General features: G+C 44.3%; 1 long non-coding RNA gene across 1 annotated transcript; it reads right to left on the bottom strand.

The window, feature by feature from the left end:
- Positions 1–5,780: 5,780 nt before the first annotated feature.
- LOC125520165 lies at positions 5,781–7,292 on the bottom strand. Its single transcript, XR_007288519.1, has 2 exons — positions 6,697–7,292; positions 5,781–6,369 (listed from the first exon to the last, which is right to left on the bottom strand). It is a non-coding gene; the product is annotated as an uncharacterized LOC125520165 (long non-coding RNA).
- Between the last annotated feature and the right edge of the window lie 1,195 nt (positions 7,293–8,487).

The raw sequence follows: 8,487 nt of genomic DNA, 5'->3' as shown, positions 1-8,487 counted from the left end.
CAAGGTTGGGCCTTACTGGAGGAGTTTTATTCAAGGTGAACTCTCAAGGGGTTCCCATAACACCGAACCGCGTAAGGAACGCAAAAATCAAGGAACATAACACCGGTATGACAGAAACTAGGGCGGCAAGAGTGGAACAAAACACCAGGCAAAAGGCCGAGCCTTCCACCCTTTACCAAGTATATAGATGCATTAAAGTAAATAAGATATAATCATGATATCCCAACAATATCAATGTTCCAACATGGAACAAACTTCGTCTTTACCTGCAACTAGCAACGCTATAAGAGGGGTTGAGCCAAAGCGGTAACATAGCCAAACAACGGTTTGCTAGGAAAGGTGGGTTAGAGGCTTGACATGGCAATATGGGAGGCATGATATAGCAAGTGGTAGGTAACGCGGCATAGCAATAGAGCGAACAACTAGAAAGCAAAGATAGAAGTGATTTCGAGGGTATGGTCATCTTGCCTGCAAAGTTCTCAAAGTTGTCGAAAGCTTGATCCTCGTTAGCGTACTCAATAGGTTCCTCCACTACAACAACAACAACCCTAAAGCAACGTTTGTTTAGCAACGAAGATGACACGATGTGTTGTTTGGATCAACCTCCCACCTTCCTCACCTATCCCTCACTTAGCGCTAACCTCCCCGTTGGCTAAAAAAAGCTAACCCCCTCGGCGTACCCATCTCCACTACTCTATCTGCCATCTTTCTCCTTGGATTCCTCTCTCACCCGAACACCACGCCGCCACCGCCAGTTCCGGCTAGCTCCGGTGCCCTCCCGACCGCGCTATCAGTCACCACCCGGATGCTCTCAGTTCTACCCTCGGGTCGTCTGCCGCCGCGGCATCCTCCGCGCCCCTTCTTATGCTCCCACAACAACCCTGGTCGGCACGGGCCGCACGGCCGCCGCGCCTCCTCTGGTTCGTAGACCCGCTACCTCCGTGCCTCCGCATATGCTCCTGCCGTATAGACCTTGATGGTGCTGTCCGCCTCGGCTACCTTGCCTCCCACACCAACGGTTCAAGAATAATCTGTATGTCTCTTAGGCACCCAAACTGTTTACAGGTGATCTTCATAGCCTCCTTGGACATTACAGCAATGACGTATGTTACTCCATCACCAGTTTAATTGTCCTGATCTATACTTTTATATGTAGCTGAGTATTTTTTTTCATCTAGGTTTATGCACTGAAGAAAAGGTTTAGACCAAGCGTACCATCCCCACAAAGAGATGAATACGAGACAAATGGTATGCCCGATTATCTGCAGAAGTCAATTCTAGCAGGGGACCCATATTGGGGTTCAATCTTTGCTTTCTAATATCCATTATACCACAACAACCATCCAAGATCCCTTAACTAAATAACTTTAAATGACCTGAGTTCTTGGCATCAATGCATCATGCACTGAATTCCTCATGTATCACTATATTTTCCTAGTGTGTTAAGTTGTATAGGTTGCATTTGATACACTGGCACTCAGTGGTTTTCGTATGCAAATTTAAAAGGCCAAACCACGTCCTGTCATGTCGTAGGCTTTCATAAACCACTCTTAATACTGGTCTTGCCTGAAGCTACATTCCTTTCATTCCCTGTTTTCGATATTGCAGGTGGAGTTTTACAGGTTAAGTGATATCCAGAAGCAATTGAAATACTGGAGCAAAATCATTTGGACTTGAAGATTTACAGTACTGTAAGTTTGAAATCAGATTTCTTTTCAATAATATTCTTCGGCATTTTCTTGATTCCATTCATATTATAAAAGGAGTGGACATAAGGTTATATCTCAAGGGCAAACAGACTACTTTTGAGGGTTAAATTGGAGTGGATAGAGTGATGCATACAAGACATGTTATCTCTTTCCATTATACTTTAAGATTGCGGGCTAAACCATTTCGCGGCTGGCTCGTGCAAACGCTACAGCCACTATAGTCGGCGATCGCGGCCACTAACGCAGTTCGCGGGAACAGTGCATGTGCGTGTATATCCCACATCCAAACTAGTACTCCCTCCGTTCCGAATTACTTGTCTTAGATTTGTCTAGATACGGAGGTATCTAGCACTAAAATGAGTCTAGATACATCCGTATCTAGACAAATCCAAGACAAGTAATTCGGAACGTAGGGAGTACATGTCCATGTTTTTCTCAGAAAACAGGGGATTTTTAGCAGAAAATAGAGGATTTTCAGTATAAATTCGAACATAACAAGTGTAACAGAGATCTGCACCAGTTCAATAGATAAATATCAATATAAATTCAAGATCTCAAGGTCTGCAGCAAGCATAACATCACCAGTTCAACACTTAAGAACTGCAGTACTTCCTGACGATGGGCCTGTGTTGAATCAACAAACGAATAGAGGATGGATGGAATAGGAGGACTCCTGTACCACCACTACCTGGTGATGTGCTGGGACCGGGTGTTGGAACTGTATGAGACTAAGATGCCATTGTGGCTGCAGAGGCGTCGTCATGCAGATGCCCCTCGTCGCCGGCAGCAGTCGGCCAGTCGATGGCACCTGGGAAGAACTACGCAGCCGCCGCAACTTTTTCTGTTGTGGGAAAAGAAAGGAATGGGGTAGACGGTGCTATGTTTCCCTAGAAGCTGATATATATCTATGGGAGGAATTTGGGCCGAGCTCTATTTAGCCAATTTGGGCCTCTGTTTCAGTCATTCGGCCATCGAAAGTGCAGCAAAAGCGAAGGCAAATCACGTCGTTTTCGCGCGCGATCGCGTGTTTTGCTCCAAATCACGTTTTTTGAAGGATTGCTTCGCGGGGAGGCTTCCAGCCAGCGATCGTGCAACTTTCGCCTGCGATTTAAAAGTTTGATTTCCATTACATGGTGCATGTTATGCATCTATGCCTGCTAGATGTGTCCTGTTGTTAATGAGTGGCAGAATGGTGTACACTTCTGTCTTTGTAATAGCAGAGAACTAATTTGATCAGTCTAGTGTACACTTGTTAATTCTTATGATGTTTCATCTAAATTCCCCATGTTAACTTATTCTGCACAAAACTTTGTTTATACACACCTCTTGTAGGGTTGGAACAACTTTGCGTAATATTGGACAATAGTATCACATTCAGAATAGGTTTGATCCATCTCAGACCTGTTATGAGGTACATGTCGTTACCTCATGTAAATCTTTTTGAGTTCATTTTTTGTAATTTTGTTATGATATACATTTTGAAAAGTGTTTAAGTGATTAATAAAATTGGATATTTGATCTAAAGAAATGTGTTTAAGAGAACTAGCATACAATAGCTCCGTTGGACTCTGCCCTACTGTTTTGAGCGGAAAATGTAATAGCTAGCAGACTATTGCACGGACAGAATATATCAGAACAGTACCACTTTCTGTTGCTTACCCTTAATATGAAGTTCATTTATTTTGCCTAGAGCAATGATGGTACCATTGTTCATTTATCTTTGCAAACCTGAATAATGTTCACAATCCTATTCGAACTTTGATATTTAATGAACATTCCCTAGAGCCAAGAAAATCAAAGGTAGAAATGAAATGTTCCGTTAAGAAATACAACATCATTATATGTCGTACAAATTCCTACAGAAACATTGTAAATGTTCACATGTGGACTCATATATGTTGTATGAAAGCTTTAGCACAGTAGCTGTTTTTTATCTTGCTGTTATGATTCACCAATTTAAGCATTTCTACTTGTTTGAGTTTTCACCTGACCATGTAAAGCATAAATGCTAGAGAGACTAGTTGGGAATAGAATCTTGAAAGGATTGTTTTTGCCTTTGCATTTTTCAATAAAATTATTTAATTAGTTTTTCTATGATTTCTGCGAGTTCTCTTCAATTTAGCTTGTTTCTTGTATGTCAGACATGGTTTTCTACTAACATACAGCAGGTTTGTTCATAAGTAAACAATGATCAGGAGTTTTTGTTAGATGTAGTACTCTCCTTTACTGCCTATAGTGCTGCAAATGTCAGTCTTGAAAAATTCTATGGTGCTCCTCCTTTAAATTTACTTGTCTATTAACATGATTCTCTCTACTGTAAGTTAGTCATATCATTTTGTTGTTGTTCTAGATTGCCAAGATAAACTGATGATGCATGGCTCAGATCAATTTTGATTGCAAGGATACAAATGGGGCTACTACAAGATAATTAGAATGTCATTTTTATGGTCGATGTTTCAAACCTTATATTTCATTGCAGGCTCGAGAATTGGGCTACTAGTAGATAGTTTCACATCTTGTAATCTTTGGATGATTGTTTTTGTAATGAAACATAGTTTATTTAATAAACGAGATATTTTTTGTTTATTATATTGTGTCTTCCATGCACTATCCCAATATTTCTGGACGACAGTGTGTAAAATATCATTAATTGTTCATACTATCTAGCAAAGCTTATACGCGTTGCAATGGTTTCTTATGTACATTTGGAAACCCTATTTTGCAGACCAACAACGCATATGATTTGTTGTTGGTATCTAACTCTATATGTTGCTATCTAACAACGCATCTACACATAATTTACCAACCCATGTATATATGTTGTTGTAGACCCTTGCAACGCCACCAACGGCAACGCATACTAATACGTTGATGTAGAACATAGCAACACATATATGAATGTACAACAACGAATCAATGCGTTGCTGAAGGGGGGGTTTTGTTGTAGTGCTCGATCACGTACTCGTCTCCCGGCTCTACCCAAAGCAAGAACACAAGCAAGAGACCAAGAATCAATCATGATGCTATGCACAAGCCACATGATGCAAAACATGGCATGATATGCAAGACATGATATGCAATGCATATGCGTGCTTCGGAAGGGAAAGAATGAACAAGGCATCAACTTGGCAAACCAAGTGTGCCGCTGAAAAGATGAGATGATTTCGGTCGAAATCGATATAAAGATCACCGGAAACGGATGAACGGTTTGCAAATGGCAAGCAAAACAAGAATGACATAATTTTGCGATTAACAGCATGATGTCACTTAGAATGCAACAAGAAACTAAGCTACTGCACTCCAACATAGCAACAACTCACATGGCAGTGATGTACACAAAATGCTTGACAAAACATGAACACTGAGCTACGGCTAAATAACACAAGAGTAGTGTCGTGGAATTGTCACGGCAGATGTCCTAGTGTGAGGACTTAGTCGTGAGGCCAACACATCTTTATAGTAGCTTGAGAGGGGTTGAGCAAAGCGGTAACATAGCCAAACAACGGTTTGCTAGGACAAGGTGGGTTAGAGGTTTGACATGGCAATTTTGGGAGGCATGATAAGCAAGTGGTAGGTATCGTAGCATAGACATAGCAAAAGAGCGAGCATCTAGTAAGTAAAGATAGAAGTGATTTCGAAGGTATGGTCATCTTGCCTGCAAAGTTCTCCGAGTTGACATTAGCTTGATCCTTGTAAGCGTACTTGTCGTAGCAAACCGTTATTTGGCTATGTTACCGCTTTGCTCAACCCCTCTCAAGTTACTACAAAGATGTGTTGGCCTTACGACTAAGTCCTCACACTAGGACATCTGCCGTGACAATTTCACGACAGTTGGCGCCCACCGTGGGGCCTGCACACGGTGGTGATGAGTTCTTGAAGGGATCTTTTTCAGGAATCGAGAAGTTTGTAATTTTTTTAATGCAACAACTATAAGTTCATCAGTTAAAGATCAAAGAGTTTTTAAGCAATGGATTAGTTGAGATCAAAAGGAGTTAGGGTTGCGTCGGTTTGCGCCGTAGCAAGCCGCCAGGCCCGATCCGTTACCACGAATCTTGGGCGAGCCACGATCCGTTATGCTGCAAATCCAGTACCTTCCATGCACGTGACAATTATTACACCCGTAAGGAGGATCAAGTGAATCCGTTTACATCAAGTTGTCGTGTACTCCCGAGGAGAACATGTGTGCTGCTGTTCATGGGTCCGATCATTGCTACTAGATAACCCGGAGCATTTATTAATCTACCGAAACTGTCTGCGGTTTCTGCTGTAGATTCAGTGTTTGGGTCTGATTGCTATGCGTCAAGCATATGTCCGATCCGCCGTGTTTTCGCTGCTGTCCGTATACGTCTCAAGTTCCGAGGGCATCAATTGATAAGTACTGTTGTTACTTTTTGCCAAAAAGGATTGCCCGGCGAGGCGTTCTCAAACTGCAGGATAATACAGAAAGGAAAATCAGATGCAATGATTTGATTTAAAAAGAAAATCAGAAGTTGTCGACCGCGTTTGGCAATATGACTGGCAGTTGGGATAGCCATGGCAGATGGGATCCAATCAAGATAATTTCCAGGCGGTGGCGGCAGTACACCTAACCCGCCGTTGATTCTCCATCGCAAAACACCAGCGATGTGTGTCTTCCAGCAGTCAAAGTAGCGGCTGCAACCTGCAAATAGACATGAGTGCTTTGCACTAGTAATACCTCATGAGGAATTCTTACACGGTTTTTAAGGAATTACTCCCTTCGTTTTAAATTACTCGTCGCAGAAATGAATGTATTTAAAACTAAAATACATCTAAATACATCCATACTTGCGACAAGTAATTCGGAACGGAGGGAGTACTAAATTGAGATCCAAAGTTGATCTGCTCTTATTTCGTTACGTGGAGTCAAAGCTGCCTAGTAAATCAAAGCGTCTCAGGCGCTGGAACGTGCTGCTAGTTACTTCGATCGATCGATCTACTGAGGAAAATAAGAGAAGCAGACAATGACCTGAAGCGGACGTACTACGGCCGGCCGGAGCCGCCCGTCTTCAGCAATTTGAGCCGCCCGCGCACCCGGACGACTGGCCGCTGCCGGCTGCATCCGTGCAACCTGGGCGTAGCTAGCGAGCCGCCACCGCGGTCTCCGGTGAGCCGCCGCTCTGCCACCGCGAGTCACCACTGCCGTAATCTCCGCCGGCGTCTCTGCCTCACCCGGTCTCGCCGAGCCGCCTTGTAGGCCGCGGCCCTGTCTCCTCCAGTCTCCGGTGAGCCGGTGTTCCGCCACCGCGAGTCACCGCTGCCGTGGTCTCCACCGGCCTCCGCCAAGATGCATCCGTCTCATCACTCTGCTTCCAAGCTGTGCTGGCTCCGTGCGCTGCTGTCCCATTTATTACCACCGGCCCTCCGCTGCCGGCCTACTGCTCCACATTCTGCTACGAGCAGGCCGGCTTGCCTGGGCCGCGCCTGCCGCGCGATGAGCCGTCGGGGGCGCATTGAACCGCCCCTCCCTCTGCGCACATTTATGCCGTAAAGACTGCAACTGTGGTGGTGAGGGACAGTTGTAAACTGCATATGCTACTATTGCTCGTGCAGTATGGAGCATGATAAAAAATATATCCATATGATGATAAAAGGAATTGTGAGGAAAAGTTATCTACAGATGCCTTTTATGGATCATTGGTCATCCGAACAAATCAGGTGATATTCATCTAAATTTATTTTATTAACCCATATTGTTTTCATTAAAGAACAATTACTTGGTTCATGATATTTTTTGCAGGACCATTATCCCTTACAAAGAGGTGTCGCAAAAGGGGCATGAGAAAATATTATTTTTGCACTAGCGCTTGTCCTGTGCAAGTTGCCACCCCTACTACATCAACACACGCGAGTGACTCATTGTTCGTGCTCATGGCCGACTTGCCCGTCCGCTCTCGCGGACGGTTCACGCGTCCACGCCGGCTTACAACGAGGAGGACAACTTGCTCACCCGCACCGGTTTACAACACCGTGACCGTCTCTCGCGACCGCACCAGCTTACAACGCCGTCGCCGTCTCTCCTGACCACACCGGCTTACAACGCCGTGGCCGTCTCTCGCAACCACACCGGCTTACAACGTCGTGGTCGTCTCTCGCGACCGCACAGGTTTACAACGCCGTGGCCGACTCTCCCGTCCACACCGGTTTAAAATGCCACGGCCGAAAAATCTGTCAGCACCCGTGGCTGACTCGGCCGTAATTGATTTTAGTTTCACCATGGTGATCATCAACTCCGCGGTGATAATTGCTGACCTGACACATCAGGTGAAATCCATCCAGCATATATTTATATATTATATATTGCTTTCTTTAAAAAAGCAATTACTCCGGTTAGTAAGTTGTCCCATGCAGGATTCAAACCGGTCTATATCATGGTTAATTATGAAGAATCTCAAGCCAACTCCTCAAGTCGCCTTGAGACTCGGGGGCTACGATGACATGACTTAGCAAATATCGTGAGATATAAGACCCCGGATCATTGGAGGGAAGATAACCCGGTGCCGGAGGCTACCGCCATATTGATGAAAATTTAAAGGCCGTCCGAAAATTTCCGACTCACAATGATGCTTCGGTTTACAATCCGGCTCAAGGTAACCTATCTCCCACAAAGCTTTCAAGCTCTCAAATCCGGTTTGAAATTCCGGTTTAAAAAGAATTCATCTCTCGCAAGTTCGAGTTTTCAGAAAAAATTACTGGGACCAAAGAGAGCTTGTTGCACAGCACAACTCAAACATAGGCACCCGGCGAGCACAGCTCAGAA

Source organism: Triticum urartu, chromosome 1 (genome assembly GCF_003073215.2).
Source record: "Triticum urartu cultivar G1812 chromosome 1, Tu2.1, whole genome shotgun sequence".
In the NCBI taxonomy this organism is placed as follows: Eukaryota; Viridiplantae; Streptophyta; class Magnoliopsida; order Poales; family Poaceae; genus Triticum; species Triticum urartu.
This window is presented reverse-complemented; position numbering and strand designations above follow the sequence as displayed.